The sequence below is a fragment of the Bos javanicus genome, chromosome 12 (assembly GCF_032452875.1).
Source record: "Bos javanicus breed banteng chromosome 12, ARS-OSU_banteng_1.0, whole genome shotgun sequence".
Lineage (NCBI taxonomy): Eukaryota > Metazoa > Chordata > Mammalia > Artiodactyla > Bovidae > Bos > Bos javanicus.
Genome location: NC_083879.1, coordinates 53,416,403 through 53,441,443, shown reverse-complemented (window position 1 = coordinate 53,441,443; position 25,041 = coordinate 53,416,403). Strand labels below are relative to the sequence as shown.

The 25,041-nt window shown below is 39.7% G+C and overlaps 1 long non-coding RNA gene across 1 annotated transcript in view; it reads right to left on the bottom strand.

Annotated features, from left to right (window-relative positions):
* Positions 1–24,679, bottom strand: part of LOC133258496 (uncharacterized) — a 40,428-nt gene extending 15,749 nt beyond the window's left edge. The window contains exons 1-3 of the long non-coding RNA XR_009740050.1: positions 24,490–24,679; positions 23,141–23,273; positions 5,609–5,807 (exon numbers count right to left, since the gene is read on the bottom strand). This is a non-coding gene — a long non-coding RNA (uncharacterized LOC133258496). The remainder of the gene's footprint in view (positions 1–5,608; positions 5,808–23,140; positions 23,274–24,489) is intronic.
* Between the last annotated feature and the right edge of the window lie 362 nt (positions 24,680–25,041).

Below are 25,041 nucleotides of genomic sequence, written 5' to 3'. Positions count from 1 at the left end.
TTACTTTATGTGATCATAATCTGTTGCTTATCTGTGTCCTGGGAATGTTTTTGTCTGTTTAAATTCAGTTATAAACTCCTAAAGGACAAAAACCTGTTTGTCTTTCATATTTCTCCAATGCCTACCAGCATCCAAAGACATTCCTGGCCCTCAATAAATACATTTTGATACTAAACCATGAATTTTGCCTACCCTGCTTAGCTAAAGACTCTATATAGTGACATATTCCTAAGAATCAATATTCCAACATTTTAGACTGGTATAAACATGTCTATCAGTGGTCATTTTGATTAAAATCATTTTCAACTATTAATAATTTTTCTATTTACTGTACAGAGTTAAAGTCATAGATTCACAGTGCTTGAAACTCCTAGAAAAGCGCTTCCTTGAAAGTACATTAAAAGAAAACTTTTTTCTTTAAAAAACAATCAACAAATATTTCATGAATTAAGAAGAACCATTTTATTAATTATTCCCATGAGCCTGCAGAAAGGCAGTGAAGTGAAAAGTCAGAAACACAGGCTTTGCATTTAGATGGACAAGAGAGGAGGTTGCAGTTCTCTTATTTATCATCCTTGGGAATGTTACCTTGCTGGAATATATGTCCTTATAAAATGGGAAGCATTATATGTCTCTCATTGGGTATAAGAAACTTAAATAAAATTAAAAATGAAATTACTTAGTTTACAGTATCTCAAGTATCTGTTGAGCCAAAATTCAGATTGACACAGTAAAGGAAGGAGAAGGTGAGACGAGTTGAGAGAGTAGCATTGAAAGAACACATGTATACCTGTGGCGGATTCATTTTGATATTTGGCAAAACTAATACAATTATGTAAAGTTTAAAAATAAAATAAAATTAGAGAAAAAAAAAAAAAAGAGGCAAGAGAGTTCTAGAAAAAAAAAAAAAAAGAAATGTATATGTAACCATGTGTAGGTATCCCATTAGATACCTAATGGGAAGTTGCCATGTAGCATAGGGAGCTCAGCTCCATGCTCTGTGATGACCTAGAGGGGCGGGAAGGAGGTTCAAGAGGGAGGGGATATATGTATACTTGGGACTGATTCACATTATGGTATGGCAGAAACCAACAGAGCATTATAAAGCAATTATCCCCCAATTAAAAATAAATTTAAAAAAAAAACTCAGATTGAATTTCTAGCTCTGCATGCTTAACATGGGAGTTTGTAACACCACTACATCAGCAAAGTCTACATAGAACACAAATGCACTGATATCTCATTTATATTGGTGTCCATGGAGAAAGAGAACTTGGGAAGAGAAAGGTTTGTTTAATGCCTCAGTGGAAGATGAGAAGAGGGGAAGAGGAGTCCAGCAGGCTGTCTGTTTATCACAGAGAGAGAGAGAGAGAGAGTGTATGTGTGCAGGAATGCTCTGTCACTCCATCTTGTCTGGTTCTTTGCAACCCCATGGACTATATAACCTGCCAGGCTCCTCTGTCCATGGGATTTCCCAGCAAAATACTAGAGTGGATTGCCATTTCCTTCTCCAGGGGATCTTCCCAGATCAGAGCAGAACCCAGGTCACTTACGTCTCCTGCATTGGTAGGTGGATTCTTTACCACTGGGCTATCTGGGAAGATGGTTACCACGGTGGTGATGAGAAGACAGTAATCACAGTGGTAGTCTCCACATGCAGTCAGCTGACCATTCTTCCTCTCCTGGATGCACTTGGTGTGCCTTACATTTAAGAGGTGGCGTCTCTTTCCCCATCTTTTGGGACTCTCCCCAAGTTCCCCCTAGAACTTGGAAAGGCCCTGGTACAGGAACCACTCAAAAAATATCAGTTCCCTTCCTCTGCACCTGTTGGTAAGTCCATGTCTGTTACTACTCTTGTTTCTAGCAGTAGGGCCATGTGCTCTGGGTTAGTAATAATAATATCTAAGATGTGTTGAGCACTTTAACATTTTCCCAAGTAGTTTGATATAGTTATAGAATTTATGTCTACACAGTGACAGAGACATAATTTTAACCTCTCAGGAGAAAAGGAAGACTCAGAGAGATTATATTCCTTGTGTGTGGGCTTTCTAACAGCCAGATGGGCCTGGCTAAGAGTGCAATATCCTTGTCCAACAGTTCAAGTGTACCAGCTAGGGTGTGAACCAAGACATAATCATATTTGCATGGGGCCTAAGCTGAAACTAAGAAGTTTCTAAGGTGAAAAGTGAGGTAAATAAGCAGCAGATTCAAGGTTTTGAGAGGCAGGGGCAGAACTGGGTACCATGCTGAGTGCTTACAGCAGATCAGTGGTCCCCAACATTTTTGGCACCAGGGGCCAGTTTTGTGGAAAATAATTTTTCCATGGATCAGAGATGGGAGCATGTTTTGGGGATGATTAGAGCACACTACATTTACTGTGCATTTTATATCTATTATTATTACATGAGATCAACCTCAGATCATCAGGCATTTGATCCCAGAGTTTGGGGATCCCTGGAGTAGATGAAGGACTTCTTTATTAACAGGGCTTCCCCCTTTAAATGCTCCCAAAAAGAGTTTTAAAGAAATAAATGTATGGCTGCTTAAGGAAGTCCGGAAGGGTCTAGCACGGTGCCTGGAACTCAGCAGGCCCTCTAACTTGTTGTTCAGTTACTAAGTCATGTGCAACTCTTTGAGACCCCATGGACTGCAGCATGCCAGCCTTCCCTGTCCTCTGGAGTTTTCTCAAGCCCATGTCCATCGAGTCGGTGATGCCATCTAACCATCTCACTCCCTGCTGCCCTGTTCTCTTCCTGCCCTCAGTCTTTCCCAGAATCAAGGTCTTTTCCAGTGAGTCAGCTCTTCAGGTCAGGTGGCCAAAGTACTGGAGCTTCAGCTTGTCTTCCAAATCCCCATGCTTATCTCAGTTCATGTGCTTATCTCTAACATCCTGCTAGAGCTGCAGATGGGCCTTGCTTCTGTATCCCAGGCTGCCACTTGCTAACTGTGACCATGGTTAACTCCTCTGATCTTAGCTTTGTCCCTGGTCAAGTGAGATCAGACCATCTCATATGGAGAGAGTGAATAAGACAACATATAATGCACTGAGCCTAATGCCTGGTGAGAGAAGGTCCTCCTACATTTTAGCTCCCCTAATTCCTTCAGTGGCAGCAGGAAAGACTCTGAATCCCCTTTAATCATGCTACACTATTAATAATGGAAAACTTTTAAGTAGGAAATGGATTACTTTTTCCCTCCAGTATCCACACAGTCTTAAAGACTCTGAGCCTCTTGGAATACAGACTCTGCTGCTGCTGCTGCTAAGTCGCTTCAGTCGTGTCCGACTCTGTGCAACCCCATAGATGGCAGCCCACCAGGCTCCCCCATCCCTGGGATTCTCCAGGCAAGAACACTGGAGTGGGTTGTCATTTCCTTCTCCAATGCATGAAAGTGAAAAATGAAAGTGAAGTCGCTCAGTCGTGTCCAACTCTTCGAGACCTCATGGACTACAGCCTACCAGGCTCCTCCGTCCATGGGATTTTCCAGGCAAGAGTACTGGAGTGGGGTGCCAATACAGACTCTAGAATGACCTTTTTGCAGCAATACATTGTACACATCCCGTCTGAACTTCAGAAAGTTACTCAGTTCTTTAAGCCACAGTTCCCTCATCTTTAAAATGGGTATCCTTTTAGCATATCCTTCTCAGAGTTGTTGTCAATATTCAATGTGTAGTTAGAAATGTAAATGTAAAGCTTTCAGCACAGAACTCATCATGTAGTAAGTGCTTAATAAATGTTAGCTAATGTTATGATTATTTAGGCCTCTATTTACCACCCGACATAAATTTAGTCGTGGCTAAGATGGTAAAGAATCTGCTTGCAGTGCAGGAGACCCAGATTTGAGCACTGGGTCAGAAAGATTCCTTGGAGAAGGGAATGGCTACTCACTCCAGTATTCTTGCCTGGAGAATTCCATGAACAGAGGAGCCTGGCGGGATACAGTCCATGGGGTTCCAAAGAATTGGACACGACTGAGTGACTAACAGTTCCACTTTTCACTTTACTACCTTATAGATTGAGCATTACGATATCTATTTTTAAAGGTATTTTGATAATTAAAATAAAGATTTATATGTAGATGAGTAATTGGTACATGGAAAGCACACGGCCAATGCTGTTTTATTCCTTCTTTATATAGATCATTGCATATTAAGATAGGGACTGAAACAAGTGCTAGCCTCTAGGATTCAGAAGTACTTGCTATTCATTCCAAAACTGATTAGTAGGAGGCATTCGAGTTGAAAGAATCGGTAGTTATTTAAACATGTTTGTCAGTGGACAGGGTAGAGAAAGTGAAGAAGGAAAGACTGGAGATACAAGAAGAACACATTCTTGATACCAAGAGGTTAGAAGATGTGGATCTCTGGTTGTTTTTTGGGAGCAAGATGTGGATGATTTTAGGAAAAGTAAGTCAATTTAATTTGTAAGACCTTATCTTCAACTGCCCGAGCCCCGAAGAATTAATGCCTTCAAACTCTGGTGCTGGAGAAGACTCCAGAGAGTCCCTTGGACAGCAAAGAGATCAATCCAGTCAATCTTAAGGGAAATCAACCCTAAATACTCATTGGAAGGAGTATTCAATGATGCTGAAGCTGAAACTCCAGTATTTTGGTCATCTGATGCAAACAGCTGTCTCACTGGAAAAATCCCTGATGCTGGGTAAGACTGAGAAGCAGAAGAGGGCATCAGAGGATGAGATGGCTGGATGGCATCACCGATGCAATGGACATGAATTTGGGCAAACTTTGGGAGATGGGGAAGGACAGAGTAGCCTGGTGTGCTGCAGTATATGGGGTCTCAAAAAGTCAGACACAACCAGGTAACTGAACAACAGTATCATCTTCAACTGCAAAAAGAAACTGAAAGTTAAAAACTGCCAATAAATATGAAATAGTACTTAAGGTGACATTGATAAAGTAACTATCATAGGCTCCAGTGTCCTAGCCATACACGTGTTGAGTGCACACCTGCAAAGCAATTCAAACCATCCAAAGGAGATGGTGGCAATGTTACCTCAACCCCCTACATCTCTGAGAACAAAGGAATCATTAAATATTGTGTACTATAATCCTTCACTATATATATATATATATATATATATATATATATATATAAGCTAGGCCATCCAATTCATTCTGGTGTGAGTTCAGAGATTGATGTAAATAATACTCCACATTGACTTAAGTGCTTTCAGCTTGATTTTCTGCCAAATCAGCAATATAAGAACTATATGTATGGCAAAACCAATAGAATATTATAAAGTAATTAACCTCCAATTAAAATAAATAAATTTATATTAAAAAAAAAAGAACTATATGAGAGGATGACAGAAATCACTGAGAAAACATACCTCCTGGTTAAACCTGGATGGTCAACCTTGTGGATTCGGGAGCTGGATTCTCATCACTAGACTGTAACAAAGGCTTGCCAATACTCAAGGCTCTAACTTTATCACATACTCAAGTTCTTGCTTTTGTGTTCTCATCATATCACCTAGGTTGCAAACTTGGCCATGCACAGCCTGCCAAAAAATGTCATCATCCACTTTGTAGCACAGCAGCTTATATAAGACTTTGATCATCAGTTTGTAATAATTTTTAGTTACTCACCTGTATATAAAGAATTGCAGAATAAGTATTATTCTTGTTGTGGATCTTATGCATAGAAAGTACCCAAGAGTAAAGTGTTGGCATTTAAAATTAAAGGAATAAGAGATGCATAAGTTGTTTAATGTATAGATAAAGGGAGAATTCAAAGTTTTCTTCACAAGGAATTCATCTTCTAAGAAACAACTTCAATTAAAAATATCTGATAAATAAAAACACAGAGAATTTTTAAAACATTTTGACAAAAGAGTTAATAATTTAACAACATTTTTTATTCTTTTCCTTTGAAAGAATGTAAAAATGTAAATCTCATTTACTTAAATATGGTAATGCAGCCCTATAGAATTGTTTTTAAGAAGAAAAAGATTCCTAAAGTTATTTTTAGACAAGTCTAGAGACTGAATACAACAAAGAAAAACAAAATTGAAAGTATTGTGGAATGAAATCGGGTGGATGATTGACAGATAAATTTATAATCAGATAGCCTAATGCTAGTGAAGAATTCAGAAAAAAAAAAAAAGATACATGTATAACCTTAGGAATTTTGTAACTTGTGTGGAAGTTTAGGGAAATACTGAAAATGATAAGCCTTAAACCAAGAGATAACAGTTTGGACAAACTTGAAACAATTCAAATTAAGAATATTTCTTTTGAAAGAAGTATCTGTGAATCTGACATCTTGATTGGTTCTAAAGTTGTGCAAAAGTAGTCACGGATTCCCATTCAAGTCATTCAAACTCCCTAGTAAACAGATATCTCCCTAGATTAATCCCATGGTCTCCCTTGATCCCTAGATCAAGCAGATATCTCACCCTTGTTTCACTCTATGACCAAAGGGAAGCTTGAAGTCTATGAACACTTGCTCTCATCTGTACTTGAAATGGGGAAAGAGAATAGGAAGGGACTTTGGCTCTCTCTTTCTGCTGCTATGACTTTTATTACTGTCCCTGATTGTGTTACATGGAACAAGTAATCTATTATATCAGAAAAGAGGCTCGAGCAACAGGTGAGCACTTGATGGTGGATAAATATCTACCAGCATATTCGTCATGCACCTTGGTCCTGGTGGCTGAGACACTAAAGAATCTGCCTACAACACAGGAGACCTAGGTTCAATCCCTGGGTTGGGGAAGATCCCCTGGAGAAAGGAATGGCAACCCACTCCAGTATTCTTGCCTGGAGAATTCCATGGACAGAGGAGTCTGGTGGGCTATAGTTATGGAAACTCAAAGAGTTGGACATGACTGAGGGACTAACACTTTCACTTTTTTCTGGGTCTACTAAGATTAAAGAATTTCCATGAGACAGTCCTGGCTCCCGGAAGTGCTTAATTACTTACAAGTGCTTCCTTTAGCCACATGAGTTTGAATCACCATCATCATCATAGATAGTCAATAATCAAAAAATTGTTCCAAAAATATTTACCTGTTTATTAACTCTTGCATCAAGAATCAGAGTTTCTACTATAATTTCATTTACTGTGCTTAAAAAATTAAAACAAGACATATCGAACATTTATTTATTGCAAAACTATTTGTTAGGACAAAACCACTTTAGCATTAAGTTTTAAGAATATGCAGAAGACAAAAGATTAAAACAAGAGGACTTAAAAAAATTTATCTTAATTTTGTCTCCCTTCTTTATTCTGTATACATATAATATCTCCTGAAGACAGAAGAAGTAGTACCTTGTTGCATAAACAAAATCTTAGTCTTAGATTGACCTCAAAATAGCCAAGACAATTGCTCCAAATGTCTTGACTGAATCATTTTGCTGTACATCTGAAACTGACACAACACTGTAAATTAATTATACTTGAGTAAAAGGTTGTTTGAAAAAAGCAGCACTGAACATGGTGTCCATGTATTAATACTATTTCCCATGAAAATGATGAGAGATTCTCGGAGAAATAGTTGATTTTAGGTCTGGGAAAGAAAAGGTACAAGGTGAATCTGGAACATCTTATATCAAAAAGGGAAAAAGATATCAAACTTCTAGGAACGTGTCAAAGAGAGGCAGGAACCTACTTAAAGAGATCCCACTAACCATAGATTAGACAACCGCAGCATGAGAAATGATAATTGCAGTAGATTAAAATGTATCAAATATTTTCAAAGCCCATGAACTTATAATTAACAACAACAACAACAAAACCCAAAACACTCGCTGATCACCACTAGAGGTTGCTGGGGTACCAACTTATTAGCCTAAACAGTGTTTTTAAAGAAAGCTGGAGTAGGAGGAAGAACTAAGCATGTATACCAAATTTCCTGTATGAACTGTATTTTATGGTAAATAAAGAGATGAAAGAAAATGTTTCTATATTGAAGAATTTTAGATAGTGAAAACAAAAGATACGCTAGAATTAAAAACACCATTTTGCAACTTTGAATGAAATAATGTATCAAGTCAGTAGTAATCAATGACTGTTAAGACTCTTACCAGAAAAGCCAATGAGGAATTTTGAAATTGAAGAACCAGGCTGCCAATATCCAACCTAATTTCAACAGTACTGCAAGCAGGACAGCTAGACATTATATGTTTCCCCAAGTGATATGAAGGAAATATATAACATCACTTAAGACATTTTCTTGTCCCCTCAAATAACATAAACCCAATATTCCCCTGAAGAAGGAAATGGCAACCCACTCCAATATTCTTGCCTAGAGAATCCCATGGACAGAGGAGCCTGGAAGGCCACAGTCCACGGGGTCACAAGAGTTGGACATGACTTAGAGACTAAATGATGATGATACAGGGAAAATGACCCAGACACTCTGACAAATCAGTAACATGAAAAAATGGAGATAGGAGGACACATGACTGGGTAAAAGAGACATCAAACAGAGGCAAAACTTAAGTGTATTCTAGTTTGGACAAAGTAATTGTAAAAAAAGATCTTTCAGTTCAGTCGCTCAGTCATGTCCGACTCTTTACGACCCCATGGACTGCAGCACGCCAGCCCTCCCTGTCCATCACCAACTCCTGGAGCTTATTCAAACTCATGTCCATCGAATAGGTGATGCCATCCAACCATCTCAACCTCTGTCATTCCCTTCTCCTCCTGCCTTCAATATTTCCTGGGATCAAGGTCTTTTCCAATGAGTCAGTTCTTCGCAACAGGTAAACAAAATATTAGAGTTTCAGCTTCAGCATCATTCCTTCCAATGAATATTCAGGACTGACTTCCTTTAGGATTGACGGGTTGGATCTCCTTGCAGTCCAAGGGACTCTCAAGAGTCTTCTCCAACACCACAGTTCGAAGGCATCAATTCTTCAGTGCTCAGCCTTTTTTTACTGTCCAACTCTCACATCTGTACATGACTATTGGAATAAACATAGATTTGACTAGACAGAATTTTGTCAGCAAAGTAATGTCTCTGCTTTTTAATATGCTGTCTAGGTTGGTCATAGCTTTTCTTCCAAGGAGCAACCATCTTTTAATTTCATGGCTGCAGTCACCATCGGCAGTGATTTTGGAGTCCAAAAAACTAAAACTAAAGTCTGTCACTGTTTCCATTGTTTCCCCATCTATTCACCATGAAGTGATGGGGCCAGATGCCATGATCTTAGTTTTCTGAATGTTGAGTTTTAAGTCAACTTTTTCACTCTCCTCTTTCACTTTCATCAAGAGGCTCTTTAGTTCTTCTTCACTTTCTTGCATAAGGGTGGTGTCATCTGAGTATCTGAGGTTATTGATTCAGTCCTTCCAATGAATATTTAGGGCTGATTGTTTTTATTCAGCCCTGAATTCAATATTCAGATTGACTGGTCTGATCTCCTTTCAGTCCAAGGGACTCTCAAGAGTCCTTGAGAGGGGCCAGTTTCCACGTTCTTAGTTTTCTGAATGTTAAGTTTTAAACTAGCTTTTTCACTCTCCTCTTCCAATTTCATCAACAGGTTCTTTAATTCCTTTTCACTTTCTACCATAAGCCTGATGTCAACTGTATATCTGAGGTTATCGATATTTCTCCCTGAAATCTTGATTCCAGCTTGTGTTTCATCCAGCCTGGCATTTCCCCTGAGGTACTCTGCATATAAGTTAAATAAGCAGAATGAAAACACACAGCTTTGACATACTCCTTTCCCAAATTGGAACCAGTCCATTGTTCCATGTCCAGTTCTAACTGTTGCTTCTTGACCTGAATGCAGGTTCCTCAGGAGGAAGGTAAGGTGGTCTGGTATTCCCTCTCTTTAAAAGTTTTCCACAGTTCATTGTGATCCACACAGTCAAAAGCTTCAATGTAGTCAATGAAGCAGAAGTAGATGGTTTTAAAATAATTTTAAAATAAAACAAATAAAAGGGTAATGGAACCACTTCAGAGACCATGCCTTCCTCATATGGATTCTTTTTTCATTTAATTTTTAAAGGTTCCAAAGTTGACATATCTGGGAGTTTGGACTTTTCCTTGAGTCAGTGTCTTTTCCAAAACTTTCTGGTTCTCATATTTCATAACCTTCTTACCTGATACCTGGCTAATCTCAGAGTATACTAGTTTCTGAATACTGAGAGTCAAGATATGCCTATGGACTGTCTATATCCTTATTATCCAATGGCTTTTTAAGGAATGTTTGGACTGTGGTTCCTTGACCTTCAGACAACCTGAAATTTCCTCATCATGAGATGCCATCATCTTGACTGTGAAAGCAGGACCAGCTATGTACTTTGGGGGTCCTGGTGGAAAATGAAAATGTGATGCCCCTCATTAAAAATTTTCTAAGACTTTCCAGACAGTGATGACAGAGCACTAAGCCAAGAGTGGGTTTCTCCTGAGTGTGAGGCATTGTGAAATGACACAGGTTGCACACCCACGATGCCAGTCTTTTCTGAGAGTAGCTGCAGTCTAGCTTGATGCGTCTGCAGAGCATCAAACGATACCCAGAACATTAATTTCTGCATGGAACAGATCAGGGAGTAAATGAAGGGATGAAAGTCAGCTCTTGATAAATATGTTAATTAACGAATGAAAACATTAGCAAAATACTTGTTTCTGACATCTCTATATGTATACTAGCAACAAATCTAAGAATTTTAAAAAGTTATCTTCAAAATTGGTCTTTACATATTTAATAGGGAATTTATACAATCTGGACATATTTCAATCAGTGATTCCATGTATCTGGCTAGAGGTTCATATCTAGCAAATGTAAATACACTGCTCGCTGTCATTTGAAATATTTATCTACTAGGCTTCAAGCCACTGACTTCTCAGCCCTTCTAGCCATTCTGTTAGTGTTCACTGATCTGGGTTCATTTAATTTCCTAACCCAACAAATGAGTGTGATCAGTGACCCCAGCTTCTGATCAATATGGCCCTGCCATGCTGTGAACTAAACACGGAAGCAACATTTTGGCTGATGGGGACGAGAGAGAGAAAGACAGTAACGGGGAAGGTGGGCAGAGGGGTGGGAATATCTCACTTCCCTAAGCAGGATGCAATAATTGCAAATACAAATAAGAAATGGTTCCTGTTCTCAAGGAGCTTTCCTCTGTAGAGTCAAACAGAGATATAAACAAAGTATTGCCAAAGTGGATATATCACTCCAGTTTACCTGCCCTACTGCCTTCCTCTTGTTCTTTTTTTTTTTTTTTAATGTTATTTATTTTTTTTAATGTTATTTATTTTTATTTTTGGTGGTGCCCAGTCTTCATTGATGCAAGTTTTTCTCTAGTCGCAGTGAGTAGAGGCTACTGTATCATTGCGGTGCACAGAGTTCTCACTGTGGTGGCTTCTCTTGTTGCAGAGCACGAGCCCCAGGGTGCAGGGGCTTCGGGAGCTGTGGCACACCGGCTGAGTTGCTCCATGGGACGTGGAATCTTCCTGAACCAGGGATCGATCCCCTGAATTGGCAGGTGGATCCTTATCCATTGTACCATTGGGGAAGTCCCCCTTGTTCCTTTGCATGCTTTGCACTGCTACCTTGCCCTCTATCCCATACTCACTCCTTTATCATGACCAATTTCAAACAGTGATTCTGAATTTTGTGAAAATAAAACAGACACCCTTCTTACAGATTTGTTAAGAGAGCCCTATTCTGATCACTGCTGAAGATGCAAAATCCAGACAAACCAGCGGAAGTTCTTCTGGCAAAAAAATGGGTATTGAAGGCTCAACCAGACTTTCTCGTGGATGAAAATGGCAGAGTTTTGTCACCTTCTGTGGAAGCAGACAGAGCGGCCTGATGCTGTCCCTGCATTTCTGCCAACTTTTTTGCCTCCTTAGAAGGAGGAGTGTTTTGAAAGCTCTGACCCACCGTAATATGTCAGACTGCCTAGCTCTATGCTATTGTGGCAACAGCTTCTTGATAGACACTAGATAAAACAGAGGAGTTGCTTGTGAAACTCAAAGCTTTGGAAGGAAAGCTCTGCAAAACTGACAGTTTCTGGAAAGTCAAGTTTCCACCTGAGAACAACATTCACTGACGTGTTCAAAACACAACACAGGGTCTGACTCTGAGAACTGCTTTTGCAGTTCTTTTCATTGTCATATTAAACAATTTCCTTCCTGCTGTTTTCCACCAATAATTTCGCATCAGTTTTTTCTCTTGTATAGCTACTTTCTCTTTCTAGCTACTTAACAGATTTATTAAAAGAAGCAGTAATAGAGATAAGTAGAAGGACAAAGATTTTAAAATGGTGGCCTACAGGATCTTGATAATATCCTTCATGCTGTGCTATGCTAAGCTTGGTCATTTAGTCATGTCCGGCTCTTTGAGACCGCATGGACTGGCTTCTCTGTCCATGAGGATTCTCCAGGTAGTAGTTGGCAGTAGTTGGAGTGGGTGGCCATGCCCTCCTCCAGGGGATCTTCCCAGCCCAGGGATTAAGCCCAGGTCTTCTTCATTGCTGGCAGATTTTTTTATCGTCTGAGCCACCAGGGAAGCCTGAGAATACTGGAGTGGGTAGTCTATCCCATGCCAGGGGGTCCTCCCAATCCAGGAGTCGAACCAGGGTCTCTTGTCCTGCAAGTGGATTCTTTACCACCTGAGCTACCAGGGAAGCCCAATATACTTCATGCTGCTACTGCTGCTAAGTCGCTTCAGTTGTGTCCAACTCTATGTGATGCCATAGACAGCAGCCCACCAGGCTCCCCCATCCCTGGGATTCTCCAAGCAAGAACACTGGAGTGGGTTGCCATTTCCTTCTCCAATGCATGCAAGTAAAGAGTAAAAGTGAAGTCGCTCAGTCATGTCCGACTCTTAGCGACCCCATGGACTGCAGCCTACCAGGCTCCTCTGTCCATGGGATTTTCCAGGCAAGAGTACTGGAGTGGGGTGCCATTGCCTTCTCCGAATATACTTCATAGCTAAGAGCAATTCCCAGTGGAAAATAGAGGCAGTATATTTGGAATTAAGAGGTGGTGCTCTATTTACTTGTTTTGTAGCATAATTTTCTTGGTTGTCAAATTTGATTACTAAAAAAAATACTACCTATTATAGAAGTGAATTGAAATAAAAATTGGTACAATTAAAAAGTAAATAAATAAAATAAAATGGTGGCCTAAATCTTGAATGCCATTCTGTTACCTCCTTCTCAGTTCAGTTCAGTTCAGTTGCTAAGTTGTGTCTCTTTGTGACCCCATGGACTGCAGCACTCCAGGCTTCCCTGTCCTTTACAATCTCCCTGAATTTGCTCAAACTCATGTCCATTGAGTCAGAGATACCATCAAATAATTTCATCCTCTGTTGCCCCCTTCTCCTCTTCCTTTTTCAGCATCAGGGTCTTTTCCAATCAGCCTGCTCTTTGCATCAGGTAGCCAAAGCTTCTTATAATTAAAAGTTGACCTATTTCGGGGGAATGTCCTCGTAAAGAAAACCATTCAATTTCCCCAAGTAGAGAGTGTCCCTGCCTTCTGTGTAACAGTATCACCAGGTGCTCAATAACCTAATTGGATAAAATCACAGGAAATTAACTTTCCTAAGTGCCGATTTCTCTTGCACACTGTCCATACCAAAGGCAGAAAGGGAGAATACAAAAATGGAGGCAAAGAGAAACACCATGTTTAAGCAGAGGCCAGGAATTTGAATAATCTCTGTTTTGACTAAATCCACCTAATTTCACATAATCAGATTGAAACAACCATCTGAATTAAGATAAAAACCAAAGAGGTATTTTCTCCTCTTTGGTTCCATACTTAGCAGTAAAGTAGAGACATCATAATTATCTGGCAAATTGGCTTCCTCTCTACTAGCAAATTGGACCATTCAGGGATAGGACGGCTTCTGAATTATCTGGATGGCTTACCCACACTAATCATGAATATTTATGAAATCTGAACCTCACTTTGGGCTCTGTAAACACAGCCTGAATTATTCAGATTGTTTGTCTATACTGTAATAAATGGAGAATTCTCCTTGTACCTTAATTTTACTATTAAAAGAATGGGTGCTATAATGTTTTGGGTATAAGAACAAAATAAGACAAAGGTATTTACCTCCCCTTATGTTAGCGCCCCATTAGCCATGTTAGTATCTGCAAAATGATCTGTTTATGTTAAACATATATTTCGTGTTTGAGGACTCAACAGTGTTTAACCTATGACTATGCTTCAAATTAGTTAAGCCTTTAAAACATATCAGTGATAGTGTAATTCAGTCAGAGAGCCTGGCAGGGGATTAATTGGAAACGTGTGGCACAGTGGCATCTTCAGTGTCTGCCATAGAATAAGAAGGGATTGGTGCTGAACAGCTCCAAAGCTCCATGAGTTGAGCCGTGGTCAGCAGCTAAATGGTCCCATTGTCAGAGACCCCAAAAATAGGCTTCCACTGAACACTTTCAAAACTAGGCTTAATCACACATGATTTCATAATTCAAGCAGCAAGACAATAAGACTAAATGGCCTGTGTTATTTTATTCCGAAGGCTGTTTATGTGTGTGTGTGTATCAGACATGGTTTTGCACACTCTGCAAACAGCTGGATTGAAGTTCATCCTGTGTGAACTGTCTCACTTCAGGTTTTGCTAGACCATGAGGTTAATTGTTTGGTGCATGCTCTGGCACTCAGTTGAGTTAGACTCTTCTGAGACACTATGGACCCTGGGATTCTTCCAGCAAGAATACTGGAGTGGGTTGCCGTTTCCTCCTTCAGGGGATCTTCCCGACCCAGGGATCAAACCCATGTTTCCTCTGGGTCCTGCATTGGCAGGCGGTTTCTTTACCACCGAGTCACCTGGGAAGCCTGAGATTGATTGTTTAGATGGTATAAATACAAAGGATGCCCACTTCTTGAGCAGTTGTAGACTATATTGTATCAATAGTTTAAGATTAAGAGAGGAGTATTGGGCTGCCCTGGTGGCTCAGTGGTAAAGAATCCACCTGTCAATGAGGGAGACATGGTTTCAATCCGTGAGTCAGGAAGATCCCCTGGAGAAGGAAATGGAAACCCACTTCAATATTCTTGCCTGGAGAATCTAATGGACAGAGGAGTCCATGGAGTTGCAAAAGAATCAGACACGACTTAGTAACTAAAACAACAACAAAGAGAGGGCTGTAGTAAGCAGATTCTTTGGAATCTTTACAGTAACACTGAAACCATGAGACTTGGGTTTTAAATAAATAGAGAACAGAGCCAGGCCTATTCAAAAGAGATGAGTATTCAAAAGCTATGCGCTCTATGCCTTTTGCCTTGCTATACGTGGTGTTGTTTAGCTATGGTATTGTGTTATAATCATTTATATTATTTATATAGGGATTAAAAGAAGACAAACTTATTTTATGTCTTTTGCTGCGGACCTTCCATGCATAGCTATCCCTGTGCGATATTTCCCTGTTTGTCAGCCATACAGCATCTAGGCTGGAAAGGCAGATCCTCCTTAGCTGTGGAAGCAATGGGTCCCACACGTCACTTGGCGATATGATTTACAGACAGAATCTGGGGGAGACATAACCATACCCTTTTTTTTTTTCTTTTCAAGTTTTTGGCTGCACAGGTTGCTATGTGTGGGCTTTCTCGAGTTTTGGCACACGGGCTTCTCTAGTTACAGTGCATGAGCCTACCTGCTCCACAGCATTTGGGATCTTAGTTCCCAGATCAGGGATCGAACCCATATCCCCTGCATTGGAAGGGGGATTCTTAACCACTGGACCATCAGGGAGGTCCCTAACTATACTCTGCTAAATTTACCCCCTTAAATGCTAATTTGGCACCAGACTATCATAGTAATATATGGAAAACTTTTCAGAAAAGAGACAACTACTCTGAAAATATGGAAAAATGCACTCAGGTTATTAGGAATTGGAAATATACTGTCAAAGATATTCATCCCCCTCCCTCAACACTATTAAAATGTTCAATAGAGTAAACACACACACATACACACATATGATAGTAATCTATCTTCCTCTTGATTTACTTCTAGGATAAACTGGTACCTTTACTGAACTGCCTAGATCCCAAGGCAGTGCAGACCATCAAATCTATATCATGGGGATTCAACCGAGGTTCAAGCAGGTGCCTGGTCAGCACTTGCTGAAGGAGCTGCTGTGCCGTGGAAGAGCGCTCATTAGACTTGTAAGGAGCCCATTCCACCAACGGTGGATGAGCCAAACCCCTTTTTGTTTCCTCACTGTCTTAGTTCAGGCTGCCATCACAAAACACTAGTGAAAGTGAAAATGTTAGTCGTTCACTCGTGTCCTACTCTTCGCAACACCATGGGCTGTAGCCCACCAGGCTCCTCTGTCCACGGGATTCTCCAAGTAAGAAGACAAGGGTGGGTTGCCATTTCCTTCTCCAGGGGAATCTTCCTGATCCAGGGATTGAACCTGGGTTTCCCACATGGCAGGCAGATTCTTTACCATCTGAGCCACCGCTGGGTAGTTAATCACTAGAAATTAATTTTTCACAGTTCTGGCAGCTGGAATCCCAAGATCAGGGTGCTGTCAGGGTCAGGGTCTGCTGAGGGAAGTCTTCCTGTTTTATAGATATCTGCCTATTCTGTGTCTTCACATGGTCAAGAAAGACCAAGGCTGCAGAGGTCACATTTGAGTAACAAAGGGCAAGAGGGAGCATACCCAGGGGGTCTTCATCTAAGGTTCATGTACTCTCAAGATCAAAGAAATTGGAATCATCTGAATTGTTAAGTCATTGTCAAGGACCTGACGACAAAACTCCAACAGGTCTGGTCTGGAGATCTTGGGAAAGCTTTCTTATCAGAGGTTGTTGGTTCATTTCAGAGAACTCTTTACTTTCAGGTCACCAGATCATGTTCAAAAGTTCCCCATAATTCCCATATTCTTAACTGCCTTTTCTCAGGTGGCGCTAGTGGTAAAGAACCCGCCTGGGGCAAAGTTTTAAGTCTCAAGGAAACAGAATAGCTACTCTTCATGAAGGAACTTCAAATTCGTATCTCACTTCCTGCTTCAGAGTGGTGAAAGATATATTTATTTTATCGCATGTTAAGGCATGTTATGTTGTAACCACTCCTCTTTCCCTCCTTTTATTTAAATCAGATGCAACTTCTTTTGGATTGTTTGTGTAGATATTTCAACTCGTGACCTTAAGACCATGAGATAATTTTAAATAAATTTGAATAGTTCTTTAAAAAGTTATTTTAACCAAATCTTTAAAATTTTTAAGTTTAAAAAATCACAATAAACTTTTAACATACACGTACTTCTCTGGGAATGGGATGGGGGAGGTCCCTAGTGGCTCAGATGGTAAAGAATCTACCTGCAATGGAGGAGACCCGAGTTTGGTCTTTAGGTTGGGAAGAAACCTGAAGAAGGGAATAGCAACCCACTCCAGTATTTTTGTCTGGAGAATTCCATGGATAGAGGAGCCTGGCAGGCTACAGTCCACGGGGTCACAAAGAGTCAGACATGACTGAGCAACTAAGACTCACTATTCCACTGGATTTTAAATTTCAGAGTAACTTAATGCAAGAGTGAATGCTGCTTATTTAAAATGTAGCCTTGAAAATAGTAAGCCATTTGTATGATTCTCTTTAGAGGCAGCTTTATATTTTTCAGTTCTTTTTGGTGAGTGGAGACTATAAATATACTTGAAAATAAACGATTGGTTCAGGCATAGATTACACAGATCACCAAATCTGGGTACAAAGTATTTATGAGTCATATAGGAAAATTCACCACATCTTAAATAACCCCTTCAGAGGAATCTTTTGGTTTTGAGCTCGCTGGCTAGGCTTAGGATGGGCAGGAGTGGCCCCTTAGGGTATGCAAGATACAGGCAGAGTTCTAGAAAAGATGTGCTCCCACCATGTATCGGAGACTGGGGCAAAGATTTCTTCATCATTACAGGCCTTCAGCTCTCCTCACAGACTTCCTGCAGAGACCACAAACATACTTCTGACAAATTCTCGACAGTTTATGTCAGATATTTTATTCAAATTGCTTCCTTCTCCTTGCAGAGTACGCAAAAGAACAGCAATATCACGCCCCCCTGTACCTTCTAACTGCTATTTCAAGGGATAATGAGCAAATTTAGATCTTCATTACAATGTTAGTTTGTACAGCAGCCCCTAGTTATTTTCTCTACCTTGCTATTGTAATCACCAGAACAAGAAGACTGACTCTGGATAAAAGTAGTTATTTGGGGCCAGTGTTGCAAAAATATTCATCTGTTGAAACGGTAGGGACTGTTTACCACTGTCCTGTAGGGAGAGGGCTGAACACTTGTTATGTCTCCACCATACTGAGCAGCAATGATTATCCATGCTCAGGTGGCATCGAAATGAAGAGTATTTTTAAGTAAATTTTTTTCTCCTTCAACGTTTTCAAACAGGCAACAATTATCTCAAATTTTTTTTTCCTTTTTGGACTTGGAATCTCAGTTTCAAATATCACCTTCCTAGGATCTTGTATGGAGAAGGCAGTGGCACCCCACTCCAGTACTTTTCCCTAGAAAATCCCATGGATGGAGGAGCCTGGTAGGCTGCAGTCCATGGGGTCACTAGAGTCGGACACGACTGAGTGACTTCACTTTCACTTTTCACTTTCATGCATTGGAGAAGGGAATGGCAACCCACTCCAGTGTTCTTGCCTGGAGAATCCCAGGGACGGGGTGCCTGGTGGTCTGCCATCCATGGGGTTGCACAGAGTCGACACGACTGAAGTGACTTGGCAGCAGCAGCCGCAGGACCTTGTATAAATCTTATTGATAGGGTACATAGTAAATATTTAAGATATGATGTAACCAAAGTACTAAGGCAAGTGAAAGTAGGGAGAAAAAAAAAAAAAGACCTGGGATAATTGAGGCTTAATTTGACTCATAAGAAATACTGGTTCTAAGGAACAGAGTGGTGACTATAGTTAATAATATGATAGTGTAGACTTGAAAGTTGCTAAGAGAGTAGATCTTAAGCATCCTCAACACACACATGCACATCAAAACACAAACACAAGTTAACTATGTGAGGTGTTGGGTGTGTTAATTATCATGATTGTGATAATCGTTCCACAATGTGTATTTGTATCACATCATCACAGTACACTTTAAATGAATACAGTTGTATTTGTCTATTATTCCTCAATAATGTTAAAAAACAGAAACGTTATTATCTATAGAAAGAATGAAAGCATCTGAGATAATAGCAATCACATTAACATTCTGGCACTTTATAGTTTACAGAGCAGTTGCAAACTATGCAATCTTAAAAAATTCCTTTTATCAGATCAGGGAAAAGTATATATTTCTTAAAAATGAAGTATAATTCTAAAACTCAAAGGGAGAACTGGGTATTTGTGGGGACAGAATTCCACCAGAATCAATTTCCTGTTTAATGTTGCCCTTTCACAAGATAACTGGCCCTTTCTTCCCTTTCCTCTGTTTAACCTTAAATTGAAGTGTTCTTGGTTTCTTCCTTGGGTTTTTATCTCTTCATAATATATTCACATTCTGTTTCTTTATGCTCCTGACAGCCAAATCTATATGCCCAACTTAAACATTTCTCAATCACATCAATATTTACTAAGTGCAATAGTTACTAAGACCTAATTCTGGATATGAAAAGTAGAATGATCACTCATTCAAAAAATTCTACACAAAAATACTGCTGGAAAAAAAAAATACCCTGACATAAAGAAAGACCTGAGAAGTCTAACTGCTGGGACCTTCTGATGACCAAAAGGAGAAACTTAAAAAAAAAAAAAGACCACAACTAGATACTGAGGATGTTAGAATGACAAGCATGAGGATAGACTCCTACATCTTCCAGAGAGATAAGAAATTACCAGCAGGGGAATAAAAAGAAAATCAACATGAAATTCTCTATCAATAACACTCAACTATGGAAGGAAAAAGAGCAGTGTCTTTAAATTTCTAAGGGCTGCTGCTTCTAAACCTAGGCAAAACAGTGGCCCCTAAAGATGTTCACAAGCTAATCTCCAAAACCTGTGAATATATTACTTTACAGAGCAAAGGGGTCTTTGTAGATGTGCTTACATTCATGGACCTTGAAATGGGGAGGATTATCCTGGAATGTCCATACAGGACAAAGGGTAAAAAGGTTCCACTTTTTTAGAAGACCATTTTCTCTGGCTGAGTCAGAGGCAGATGTCATAGAAGAAAGATCAGAGAGATGTGACATGACATGCAGCCCACCACTGCTGCCTTTAAAGATGGAACCAGGGGGCCAAGAGCCGACAGGAATGCAGTGGTTTCTGGAAACTAGGAATGGCCCTCCGTTTACTAACAACCAGCAAGAAAATGGAGACCTTGGTCCTAAATGCACAGAAACTGATTTCTGCCAACAACCTAAATGATCAGGAAACAAATTCTCCAGTAGAGTCTACAGAATGGAACCTAGCCTGGCCAACACCTTGATTTTAGTGCAATGAGAACTGTTTCAGACTTCTGACCTACAAAACTGTAAGATAAATAAATTCATGTTGTTTTAGGCCAGGTTTTGTCACTTGTTACATTACAAGTTAATACAAAATTTATGTCTGAAGTGTGAATTGGTGTGAAGGACAAGCAAAGCATATTCAGACAAATACAGAATCAGGATAGTCACCTTCCAATTGCCCTTTCTGAAATCATCACTTGATATATACTCCAGAAAAAACACAAAAAGACAAATAACAAGGTTTGGTAAACAGCAGAACTAACTCAGCATATACAGGGGAAAAAACAAGCAAACAAACAAACCCAGGATAACAATTGTGCATCAAGCTTGGAAAGCCATATTCAGGTCATGTGAAAGCCTTGACAGTGATTCCCAAGAAACTGTTAGGGCAAACAGAATGTGTATCTTACAAAAGAGAATAAAGATTTGGGTAATAGTGTGAAAAAAATATATGATTAGAAACTGCAAGAATAAAATACTCCAGAGGAGATGTCATAGCTCATATTAGAAGTAAACTAAGACAACGCCATGATACAAAGCAATCCATGAGGCATAAGGAAACGCACAGAACCATCCTTCCCTTAGAGCGGCCAGGGGTGTCCTGAAATCAGTGCTCACCATTTGGCTTAGACGTGAACAATATTTAACTTAATCCTGATGATGTGCTCACATGTGTCCTCTGTCTTCAGTCCTGTGACCCTGTGGACTGTAGCCCGCCGGGCTCCTCTGTCCATGGGATTCTCCAGGCAAGAATACGGGAGTGGGTTGCCAGTTCACGCTCGAGGGGATCTTCCCCACCCAGGGATTGAACCCGCATCTCCTGTGTCTCATTCGTTACAGGTGGATTCTTTACCTGATGAGCCACCAGGGAAGCCTTGGGTCGGGGAGATCCCCTGGAGAAGGGAATGGCTACCCACTCCAGTGTTCTTGCCTGGAGAATTTCATGGACAGAGGAACTTGGCAGGCTACAGTCCATGGGGTTTCAAAGGGTCAAACATGATCAAGTGACTAACAACAACAACCTAGACCAGTTGAAGGAGACTTCATTATGCTCCCAGAACGATATTGAAATATTATCCAACTTGACATAAGAGGGAAATGTATGTCTGACAAAACTAAGAATGTGGGGATGTAGGTGGAGTAAGAGAAGAAAGAAAGGCATTGGTAATATCTCTCCTCCTACATAGGGGTCAGGGCAGGGTCAGTACTAAATGAATATATAAAAAGAATATGGCAATAGAGAAATACTTAAAGACAGACATAAACAGTTACATCTGCAAGGTGAGATGAATACAGGGGTTAGAGAAGATTTTTGTTTTTGTTGTTGACAACTTCAGCCCCATCTTTTTTATTTATTTAATATTATTTTGTCTCTTGAGGGTACCACCTACATATTTTGTAAACCACCGCTTCATCATTGCAGGCTCTGTTTAGGGTCATCTTCTGTGTGAATCTTCTGTTATCTGGACAGAGTAAATAGTCTCACTTCTCTACTCCCTTTGCACCAAACCGTGTTACAACTGGACTTAATACCCTCACAATTTTTTGTTTACACAAGTCTTCCCTATAAACTTTAAGTTTATAGAAGACAGAATTTGTGTTTAAATTAGTGCACAGCCTGGCTCATAAGAGTTCTTCATCCCTCCTACTCTCCTTCTTCCTTTTTCTTTCTTTCTTTTAAATAAATAAGCAGATAAAATAAGTTAGCAAGCATTAAATGAGCAAATGCCAAGAGAAGCCCCTGTGTTCATGTCATCTGCAAAACTGAATTCCCCAAAGCATATGCAGCAGATAACATAATAAAATCAGAGATTGCCTTATGTTTAACAGTTTTTTGTTTAATCTGAAAATCTTAACTTTGGAAGATATCTCCAGTAAGTATGGCTAATTGACTAATATTTTATTTCCAGATTTCAGAGTTTCACTCACATTTAGATTTGCATGTTCTCATTTTCAAGTGACCCAAAATATTCACCACTAATATTCTTGCGTTTCATATTGCCTAAAAATCCACCTTAATAAAGTGAATCCAGTTATAGTCCTAGAATGCTTACTAGGAGTATTTTGATCTAAAAGGAGACAATTTTCATCTGAAATTGCTTTCCTCTACAGCTTGTGCCTCAGTATTCAAACAGTAAATTTTGAAATGACTATGAACAGGTGGCTGTCCCCACAACAGTCCAGAACATTCTATGAATTTTCTAATGTGTGAAAAGTGAATAAATATGGTTTTAAGTGAAACATCAAATCCAATCACAAGGAGTAACTTACAGTAAAGATCCCCTCAGCTGTCTTTGCAGTGAATCAAACACTAGACAGAGTAGAGAAAGATGTATTTCCTTTCTGGCTCCAAACAAATCAAAAGTGTCCTTGAGAAGAGAAGGGAGGATGGAAACCCAGTAGACATCATACTAGTGACACTTCTGCCCGACTAGTTATCATTGAGAAAGTAGGATCCTTCCGAGAGGTCGCTGACATGATGTCACACAAAGCTCCACTTCTTATGAAGATTATCTCTAGGTGCAGAAGGTGCCAAGGTACATTCTGCCTCTTGACATCTGGCTCAGCCTTTTTTTGTTTATTAAATGTTTTTTTTTTTTTTTTTAACATCATCTGTTAGTGGAGCCAAATTGTATTTTTGACTGGAAATAACTCTCTTTCGGAGAACATCATTGGTTTAATGAAGACACGCTTGCAAGTGTTCTACAGTGCAGCTGAAATTTCACTTACCTTTTAGCTTGAGGCCATTGGTTTAAGTCCAAGTTGACAATCTCAGCTTGTTAGGTCCCTGGTGGACGGACGTCCACAACATAAACCCATTGTACCTAATCTTGTAATTTTGGCAGTCAGTGCACGGGAGGGCCTGAAAAGGATACTAATGTAGAATACATTACTCTGAACAAAAGACAAGGGGGCAGGTGAGAAGGATGGAAAACCCCTTAAGAGCAGCACAGAAAATGTAATGAATCTGGTCTCTATCCCACAATTGTCTCTATCCCACAATTACTGTATTTTCTTTTAAATATTGACATGTTTTTAATTAAGAGAAAGAAGAAAACTACCTTAATTCTAATTTATACCATAAATATTTAAAATATAAGGAGTCTACACATTGTATACACATATGTTTATAAATCATCTGATGGAAAATTATACTACATCAGTAAAACTATCATTTTCATATGAATAACACTTGTCAAGAAAATACTGAAAAATCACCAGCTACAAATTACTACACCAACTAAATTACAGATTGGAGGAAATTATAAATTTAACTCCAATGCATTTGTAAAATCAGCAAAATGCTTAAAGTAGAAAAATAACTTTTTTTTCCTAAATAAATTCACTGCAGATTTACCAATCAATTTATATAACATTTTGCCAAATGGTGAAATGTTTATTTTAAAAATTTAGAAATCTCATTAAAATAGAGAACTAAAAATGGTTGTATTTATTCTTCAGCAAAATATTTCATGGAGAACCAATCAACAATTTTGAAAAGTTTGATAAATTTCCTATTTTAAAATCTAGACACCTCATTAAAATAGGGAAGTGATATTAATGAATTTTTAGTCTTTAGCAAAATGTTTAATGGAGAACCAAGTAGTCTCCCGTTTCCAGCAATCATTAAGTCTAGTTTTGTCCTTTAGTGTGGGATACTGGCTTTGATGGTAAGAAACAGCTATTACCAACTGTCAGAGAAACCGCTCACATATAACATCATTTCATACCTTGAGCTGAGATTTGATTGAAAGATATAATGAAAACAGTATACACACTCCCGTGTGTAAAATAGATAGCTTGTGAGAACCTGCTCTCTAAGCACAGGGAGCTCAGCCTGGTGCTCTGTGATGACCAAGAGAGGTGGAATGGTGGTAAGGGGTTGCGGGAGTGGGGGTGGGGGGAGGAGGAGGCACAGGAGGGAGGTACATGAGGGAGCGGGTACATGTATACATACATAGCTGAGTCACCCCATTGTACAGCAGAAACTCACACCACATTGTAAAGCAATTATATTATAATTAAAAACAAACAACAAAAAAAGAAAAAACAATACTACAGCCCCATGAATCAATCACCTCCAGTCACAAGCTCTCTGACAGATGATTTTGAGCAAATCACTCAGCCTCACTAGGCTTCAGTCTACTTCTCAACAATATGTAAGTCTGACGCAAAATCCAACTGCCAATGGAGGAGACACAAAAGATCTGGTTCCATCCCTTGGGTCAGGAAGATCCCCTGGAATAGGAAATGGCAACCCACCCCAGGATTCTTGCCTGGAAAATTCCATGGACAGAGGAGCCTGGTAGGCTACAGTCCATGAGGTCACAATGAGTGACTGAGCAACAGAGTGGGTACACACACACACCAGTGGAAATGAAACAGCTGGAGAAGGCTTCCTGCACCATCACTTAAAGGGCAGAGGGCTCCATTAGAGCCCAGGTTCTCCTGAGTCTGGTAGAAAGATGAAAGAAATGAAGGTGTTAGTCACTCCATCGGGTCTGACTCTCCAAGCTACAATACTGGAGCAGATAACCATTCCCTTCTTCAGGGGATCTTCCTGACCCATGGATCGGACCCAGGTCTCCTACGTTGCAGGCAGATTCTTTACCATCTGAACCACCAGGGAT